This window comes from Wyeomyia smithii, chromosome 2 (assembly GCF_029784165.1).
Source record: "Wyeomyia smithii strain HCP4-BCI-WySm-NY-G18 chromosome 2, ASM2978416v1, whole genome shotgun sequence".
Taxonomy (NCBI): Eukaryota; Metazoa; Arthropoda; class Insecta; order Diptera; family Culicidae; genus Wyeomyia; species Wyeomyia smithii.
In genome coordinates, this window is record NC_073695.1 from 126,383,765 (window position 1) to 126,393,485 (window position 9,721).

Sequence of the window (9,721 nt, forward strand, 5' to 3'; positions counted from 1 at the left end):
GGCCACAGTAATCATCTACATAAAGATTTCACGAGACAATCGTATCCTCAGAATAATAATTGGAATAATCGAATGAATGAATCCCCACCAAGAATACAAACGAATCAATCGAATAGTTTCGGTCAGAACAATGTCCTGAATGAACGACACAGAAACAATTACAACCAACAACCGAATACAAGGTACACAGGTACGATGAAAAGGCAGTTTAACACACAAGACGTGGGTAGAAACGAACAGCAAAGTAGATATGATGAAATGAGAGGAAGGGAAAGCTCGATAAACAACGAGCGTGGAAGAACGATAGAAAACAGAGGAGATGGAACGTGTTGGAATTGTGGAAAAAAAGGACATATTTACAGAAAATGTTATGCGAAATTACGGAATAAATTTTGCAGCGGTTGCGGCGCGAAAGATGTAAGTTTTCAGGAATGCAGAAAATGTAATTCGGGAAACGCGTAAAAGAGACTGTCGTAATGAGCCAGTCGGTCTCAAAAATGCATAAGGCTCAACATTATGATTACTTTGCAAATAAGAATTTGATCATCAATATACCCAACGATAAAAGAAATTACGCGTTTGTGAACATACTTCATGAAGGTTTGTTAGGGTTATTAGACTCTGGCTCGGAAGTAACGGTGATCGGGAAATCAGCGAGTGAGATTATCAAACGCGCGAATTTAGAACGTTACCCAGTTCACTTGAGTATTTTCGGCTGTTTCCCTATGTGCTTTCAGAAGAGGGAGGGGCGTCGAACCATTATGGACATATTTGTTACCTCTAAAAACATTCAACCAGAATGACGCTCAATGGCCAGAAATTATCTTAAATACCATTTTGAAATCCAAGATGGCGACTTCCGGTTTGTGAAAAACAGCAAAAAATAACCAAATACCATCCAATATGAGTATCTCTGGAACCAGAATGATGCAATGAGCTAGCAATTGACCTCAGGCACCATTTTGAATTGCTAATTTAGAAGTTGCCAAACAGTCGGAAATGACCGAATAATACTCTATATGGATATTTCCGTAATCGAGATGATGCATAGAAACCAAACATTGACCCTGGACACCATTTAGAATTTAAAGACGACCACTTTTAGTTTGTGGAAAACAACCAAAATAACTAAATACCTCCCAATATTGGTATTTCCGGTGTCAGATTGATACCAGAAAATCTGCTGAGAATGACCGAATAGCACCCAATATGAATATATATTCAGAATTAAGGCGATGTACAGAAACCAAAAGTAGAAGATGTTGTCATTTAGATAAAACCAATCATTTCAAACGATTTGTAATTTGACTTTGATCATATCCTATGGTCGATTCGTCGTGCATTTGCTGACTTTGAACACATCGCAAGGAATCAAAGAATTAGGAACGTTCAAATAGTACGATACCACATTTAAACTATGTTGAGGCCACATATATCGATCAAAGCAGGTATAGTTTTAAATAGTCTTTGAATTTCGGTTTTTTCCATAACTTTTGAGTCACATATCAAATCGTTATGAAGTTTGTTATTTGTAAGTTCGAAAGATAACTCGTATGACACTAGTTATGTTCAAATAAGTCATGTAATCTTTGAGATAATAGACTTTCGTTGTTTTATTAACAATTTAATACATAACGGTTGCTTAAGTTCAATTATAATCAAATGAAATGGGAACGTATAGGGCAGCCAAACTTTGAAACCACGTGTTCAATCATAATTCATCAGTTAACCCTTAACTAGCCCGCTCATCTGATAATAATATTGATCAAATCGGTTGTGTAGTTTCTGAGATAATGAAGTTTCGTGATTTTCACATTTTGGTACATTACAGACGAAGTTGCAGTCCGATTACAGTAAAATTCAATAGGGTGTTACGAGGCAGCTAGACTTATAAGTTGAAACAAATTTTGTGGAAATCGGGTCAGCCATCTCTGAGAAAATTGAGTGAGTTCAAGTAGTCTTCGGAATATGTTCCTTTTCATAGCTGGATTTCACATTTTCAAACATAACAGGCAAAGTAATAGTCTGATTGCAAAACAAATCAATAGGGTCTTATGGGGCAACTAGACCTTCCATTTGACACTGATTTTATGAAAATCTGTTCAGCCATCTGTGAGAAACATGAGTGAGATTAAGTAGTCTTCAAAACACGTTTCTTGTCATAACTTTTGAACCACGAATTCAATCTTTATGAAATTCAAAAGTTAAGGGTATTTTAGGTAGCCCGTTCATTTGAAATCAATTTTGTTCAAATCGGTTGTGTAATTTTTGAGATAATGATGTTTCATGATTTTTACATTTTGATACATAACCTCTAAACTATAAACCCGATTACAATAAAATTGAATAGGGTTTTATGGGACAACAAGACCTTTCATTTGCAATTAATTCCATGAAAATCGGTTCAGCCATCTCTATGAAAAGTGAGTGAGGATAAAAATCTGCACATACACACACACACACATACAGAAAATGCTCAGCTCGTCGAGCTGAGTCGAGTGATATATGCCATTCGGGCCTTTGGAGCACTTTTATACTTTCGGTTTTGCAAGTGATTGCTATACCTTTCTAGGAGAAAGGCAAAAAGGTTGGCATCGCTGGTCAGTACTGAATGCTGTGGATGGCGATTTCAGATTTAACACATGATATATAACCGAAAATCAAATAAACAATCAAAAAGATGAGAAGCAAATTGTTATACATAATATTTCAGAATCAAAGCAGGCTGATAAATCAGTTGTGAGCAGATGGAATGTAACATTCAGCGGCAACGGTAGAGGGCTAACCTTGCCACAATTTGCGAATACAATTGATTTGCTAAAGAAATCGCAAAATGTTTCAGATGAGGAACTCAAGAAAAATGCACTTTTTTTATTCTCGGGACAGGCGCGTGAATGGTATTTAACCTCTCACCAAAGTTTTCGGACATGGTTAGAGATATTGGAAGGTCTTTACAAATTTTATTTGCCTTCTAATCACGATTCTTTTAAGTATAAAGAGATTTTAAAAACTGTGCAAAATAATGAAGAAACATTTGATAAATATTACTTAAAAAAGGAGAAGTTGTTCAAAGAATTGTCTTATGAGCTAAGTGATTATGAAAAACTGAAAATCCTTAAAGAAAATCTAAGTACAACATATTTGTTTCGTTTAGCACCTTACATGGCACAAATAAGAGATATTATTGAACTACAATTTTATTGCAAACAACTAGATGATGTTGATTACAGCATTCATTTGCGCGGAAATGAACCATCAACCTCCCAGAACACTTCGAATATGAACTCTCGAATCGCAGCAATGAATTGTCCACCTAGAAGTAATGGAAATGTTAGAAATTTCAGTGAAAACTTTTATTACAATCAACGATCCAGTAATATCCATCCATATCCCAGCTTCTGCAATATTGACAGCCAAATTAACAGTGTTGGCCACAGTAATCATCTACATAAAGATTTCACGAGACAATCGTATCCTCAGAATAATAATTGGAATAATCGAATGAATGAATCCCCACCAAGAATACAAACGAATCAATCGAATAGTTTCGGTCAGAACAATGTCCTGAATGAACGACACAGAAACAATTACAACCAACAACCGAATACAAGGTACACAGGTACGATGAAAAGGCAGTTTAACACACAAGACGTGGGTAGAAACGAACAGCAAAGTAGATATGATGAAATGAGAGGAAGGGAAAGCTCGATAAACAACGAGCGTGGAAGAACGATAGAAAACAGAGGAGATGGAACGTGTTGGAATTGTGGAAAAAAAGGACATATTTACAGAAAATGTTATGCGAAATTACGGAATAAATTTTGCAGCGGTTGCGGCGCGAAAGATGTAAGTTTTCAGGAATGCAGAAAATGTAATTCGGGAAACGCGTAAAAGAGACTGTCGTAATGAGCCAGTCGGTCTCAAAAATGCATAAGGCTCAACATTATGATTACTTTGCAAATAAGAATTTGATCATCAATATACCCAACGATAAAAGAAATTACGCGTTTGTGAACATACTTCATGAAGGTTTGTTAGGGTTATTAGACTCTGGCTCGGAAGTAACGGTGATCGGGAAATCAGCGAGTGAGATTATCAAACGCGCGAATTTAGAACGTTACCCAGTTCACTTGAGTATCAAAACAGCAGACGGTACGAGACACGTTGCGGAATTTTGTTATCATATTCCATTCAAATATAATAATACGGTTCGCGTGATTCCTACATTGTACATACCGACATTGAATAATCAACTTATACTGGGGGTAGATTTTTTTGACAGTTTCGGAGTAAAATTAGTGGTGGAAAAACGAAACTTTAAACTAGAAGAGTTAGCCACTGAACATGAAATTACAGACGAGCAAAAGGAAATTTTAAAGGCAGCCTCAAAGGAATTTCTCGTTTCGTCGAAAACTTATATTGGCAGAACCAATATGATAGAGCACAAAATAGATCTCATTAACAACGTACCAGTTCAAATCAATCCTTATAAATGGTCCCCTTATGTACAGAAAGAAGTAAATGAAACTCTTGATCATTTGTTAGAGTTAGGGTTGATAGTTGATGCGGATACTGATTACTTCCAGCCAATTTGTCCCATTAAGAAAAAAGACGGAGGTGTTCGCATTGTTTTGGATTGTAGAGAACTGAATAAAAAGACAGTCCGTGATCATTATCCGCTACCGTATATGAATGGCATTCTCTCTCAATCAGGTCCATGTAGCTTTTTATCAACACTTGGTTTGAAGCTAGCGTATCATCAAATTCCGCTAGAAGAAAATTCAAAAAAGTGTACAGGTTTTAAAGTTAACGGTAGAGGACTATTTGTGTGGAATGTTATGCCAAATGGTTTTATGAATGCCCCAATGACTTTAGACTTTTTGTATGGATAGAATATTGGGAGTAGATTTGCTACCGCATGTGTTCGTCTATTTAGATGACATTATAATAGCTACAGATACGTTTGAGGAGCATATCAGGTTGTTGAAAGAAGTTGCGCAACGATTAAAGCGAGCAAATTTAAGCATTAGTATGGAAAAGTCTCATTTTTGTAGAAAGGAGGTGAAATATTTAGGATTTATTTTAAATCAAGATGGATTTTCTGTAAGTGACCATAAAATTGAGGTCGTGTTAAATTTTAAAACACCAAAGACACCAAGAGATGTTAGAAGGTTGATAGGTGTAGTTAACTTTTATCGTCGCTTTATCCCAAATTGCTTTCAATTGACGACTCCTTTAACAGATTTATTAAAATCAGGAAAAGCATTTTGCTGGATGAAACAAGCCAATGAAGCTTTTCTAAGCATAAAATCAGTTCTTTCATCAGCACCAGTTTTAAGTAACCCGAGATTTGATCAGCAGTTCATTTTGGAAACTGATGCCTCCGATTATGCAATGGGAGCCGTGTTATATCAAGAAATAGAAGGGAAGATAAAGGTAATCGCCTATCATTCGGCAAAGTTTACATCTGCAGAAAGAAAATATGCAGCTACCGAGAGAGAGTGTTTAGCAGTTTTGAAAGCTCTTGACCATTTCAGAGGTTACATACAAGGTGTACATGTCACAGTTCGAACTGATTGTCAAGCTTTAACTTTTCTCAAAAATCTTAAATGGGAAGGTAGCAACCGTTTATAACGATGGAACTTGAGATTAGCAGCATTTGATATAACACTAGAACATAGAAAAGGTGTTATGAATGTTGTACCGGATTGGTTATCTAGACCAGTTGAAACAGTTTCAATTTCGTCGTCATGGTATAGGAAACTTAAATCTGCAGTTGAGATAGATCCTGAATGTTACCCAGATTTTCGAATAATTGATGGAAAGTTGTATAAATATGTTATGAGTGAATCGGAGTTAGTAGACCATTCGTATGATTGGAAAGAAGTAGTACCAGAGGAAAATAGGAAGTTTATATTGAAGCAAGCGCACGATGATTCAGCACATTTAGGTGTAGACAAAACGGCCGAACGCATTAAACTGCGATATTACTGGCCAAAATTAATGCTGGATGTTAAGGATTATATAAAAGCTTGTAAGAGCTGCATAGCATCTAAGCCAATAACAACAGGAAATAAACCGACTATGGGAAATCCTAAACAGGCAGATTTTCCTTTTCAGTTAATATCCGTTGATTATATAGGTCCATTACCAAGATCAATATCCGGATTTAGACACATTTTGGTAGTAGCATGCTGGTTTAGTAAGTTTTGTTTTTTGCACCCAGTTAGAGAAATAAACGCGAAACGTCTTTGTCGGTTCGTAGAAAAAGACATATTCAAAAGATTCTCAGTAAGCGAAATTTTGATATCTGATAATGCATCGGTGTTTGCCGGAAAGGCGTTTAAAACATTGTTATCGAAATATGAGGTGAAGCATTTTCTTTCGGCGAGCTATCATCCACAAAACAATCCATGCGAAAGATACAATAGGGTAATTAACCGCGTTACGTTGTTGTGTGGGTGACGATCAAAGAAGATGGGATGAAGCATTGCCAGTAATAGAGCACGCAATAAATACGAGTAAACATTCGTCAACGAAGTTTACTCCGTATTTCTTAGTATTCGGAAGAGAACACGTTATTTCGGGGCGAGAGTATTCATTGAAGCGAAATTTTATCATTCAAGGAATAGAACCAGAAGAAAGACCGGAAGTAGAGAAAAGGTTGAGAGAAATAGTCAAAGAGAATATGGCTAAGGCTTCTCAAGGTTATTCACATTCATATAATCTCAGAAGTACTAAGAAAAATTTCGAATATGAAGTGGGAGATATTGTTTGGAGAGATTCATTCCTTCAAAGCAATGCTGCGAAAAATTTTAGCGCCAAACTTGGTCCAAAATACATAGAATGCAAAAAAGCCAAAGTTGTAGGAAATAATACTTATTAATTGATAGATTTGAATGGAAAAAAACTTGGAATATTCAGCTCAAAGAATTTTCATAGATGAACAATAGTTTAGGAATTAAATATAAAATATAAAGGATGTAGTAATAAAGAAAATAAAATGGAAAAAAAAATATAAAAAAAATATTAAAACTTACGCAATTCAACTTGGAAATGATCGACTCACAAAATAAATATGAAAATGAATTAGGGGTAGAGATGATGTTGGATGCTCATATCGAATGCGATAAATTTCCTGTCGATTTACGGGTATAGATTAATTTCGATTGTTCATCATTCGCGCGTATCCACAACAGTGGGAAAATGCATAATTCAGATTTCCTAAAAGTAAAGAAAACAATACGAATAAAAATCTTACAAATAGAGGAGGAAAGCAAAATTTCTCAATTGTCTATTGAGCAAACAGATGCTAGATTGTGAGGATTATAGGAATGGTTTTGAGGTTGAATAATTTAAGTTCATATTTGATTGACGGATCAAATTTGGCAATTTATCATTACTGTATAATGATGAAACGAAAATATTTTAACTGTACTAAATTAAAAAGGAAGGAGAGTTGGATGATTCTGTGTGAAGCTGGAACGAGGATATGATCATTTTCAGGTTAGGTTCCAATACTTCTTTTGCATGATTTGGACAAAAGAAAGATTGCTCGAGAATTGCATTGCCGCGGGTTAACTGAACGGTGATTAATATACAACCAGAAGTCTGATTAATTGCCCGTGGGTTGCAATAGCATCATAGAAATCGAAATGAAATTTGCGCAAACAGAAGAGTTTACACAAATTTCATTCTCCGAAGTTGAGGGGTATTGTAAGCTGCTCTGCGTTGCTGTTCGCGGACTGCGGAACCATTTCGCCTAAAAAAATAGCAAGAAACAAAAAAAAAGGTGTTTCGGTTAGTTTATGTAGGAATAGGATTATGGGAAGCAAAGAAGGGATAATTTAAGGAATGAATTAAAGGAAAAATTTAGGCTATCTACCTGAAAGCATACCATCATGATGCCGTTCAGTTCACTACTAAACACGAACGGGGAAGTCAAAACAAACCAGCAATCAATGGAAGATGGCCGATGATCGATCGATACTTAGATCACTTTCGAACTATCCGCCTTGCTCGAAATGAACCCAGTCGATGAAGGTTGAGGGGAAGTTAAAAGGAGATAACTGCTGATAACGCATACACCGCTTGGAGCAATGGAAATTGATGGTTAAAGAGTAATCCCTGATTTCAGCTCTGAAAGAGTTTCCGTTTTTAAATTTGAATGCGAAAAAGAAGAGATTGGCGCTATATAAGCGATTGGAAAGCGTCGTAGTTTTTTTTTTGAGAAACAGAAGTCTAAAGCTGGCGGATGCAAAAGCATAGCCAATCAAGTAACCAGAAAATATATCTTTTGAAAGTCTGTGGAACGTAGAAGGGAGAAGTGTTCAAATAGAAGTTTGATAGTAAGGTGTGAAGTGATTGAATATCAAATTTAAACCAACATCTAAAGGCAGTGTATCCCACAGGACGGGAGGTTTTGGTATTGTTGCTGGAGTTGAGCGTCGTCGCTGCGATCCCGGTGAGTCAAGCTTGATGCGGATAGTGTGTGCACATACTGCGACGAGGGAAATTGATGCATAAGAAGATTCGCGAATTGTACAAATTGTAAATAATGTAAATAGTAGTCTTAGGAATTAGAAATTATAGAAATTAGGAATTAGAACTAACGATATATAATTTTTCCTTTGCGTAAGTTGATAAGTCCCTGGGTTCCTATTCTCGGAGTGGTTCCAAGGTATCGATTAAATTTAGACGCGCACCGAATCCCTGAGATTCAAAGGGGGAGTCTTATTCTCGTAACCTTATAATATATATATATATATATATATATATATATATATATATATATATATATATATATATATATATATATATATATATATATATATATATATATATATATATATATATATATATATATATATATATATATATATATATATATATATATATATATATATATATATATATATATATATATATATATATATATATATATATATATATATATATATATATATATATATATATATATATATATATATATATATATATATATATATATATATATATATATATATATATATATATATATATATGTATATATATACATATATATATATATATATATATATATATATATATATATATATATATATATATATATATATATATATATATATACATATATATATATATATATATATATATATATATATATATATATATATCATGTGTTAAATCTGAAATCGCCATCCACAGCATTCAGTACTATATATATATATATATATATATATATATATATATATATATATATATATATATATATATATATATATATATATATATATATATATATATATATATATATATATATATATATATATATATATATATATATATATATATATATATATATATATATATATATATATATATATATATATATATATATATATATATATATATATATATATATATATATATATATATATATATATATATATATATATATATATATATATATATATATATATATATATATATATATATATATATATATATATATATATATATATATATATTATAAGGTTACGAGAATAAGACTCCCCCTTTGAATCTCAGGGATTTGGTGCGCGTCTAAATTTAATCGATACCTTGGAACCACTCCGAGAATAGGAACCCAGGAACTTATCAACTTACGCAAAGAAAAAATAATATATCGTTAGTTCTAATTCCTAATTTCTATAATTTCTAATTCCTAAGACTACTATTT

General features: G+C 33.4%; 1 long non-coding RNA gene across 3 annotated transcripts; it reads right to left on the bottom strand.

Moving 5' to 3' along the window:
* Positions 1 to 2,974: 2,974 nt before the first annotated feature.
* Positions 2,975 to 8,410, bottom strand: LOC129723130 (uncharacterized). 3 transcript variants are annotated; one of them, XR_008727723.1, is made up of 5 exons: positions 7,886 to 8,410; positions 7,605 to 7,762; positions 7,041 to 7,224; positions 4,471 to 4,769; positions 2,975 to 3,313 (listed from the first exon to the last, which is right to left on the bottom strand). It is a non-coding gene; the product is annotated as an uncharacterized LOC129723130 (long non-coding RNA). The 3 variants fall into 3 exon arrangements; XR_008727721.1 differs by having other exon boundaries at positions 7,041 to 7,762; positions 7,886 to 8,408; XR_008727722.1 differs by lacking the exon at positions 4,471 to 4,769 and having other exon boundaries at positions 7,041 to 7,762; positions 7,886 to 8,404.
* Between the last annotated feature and the right edge of the window lie 1,311 nt (positions 8,411 to 9,721).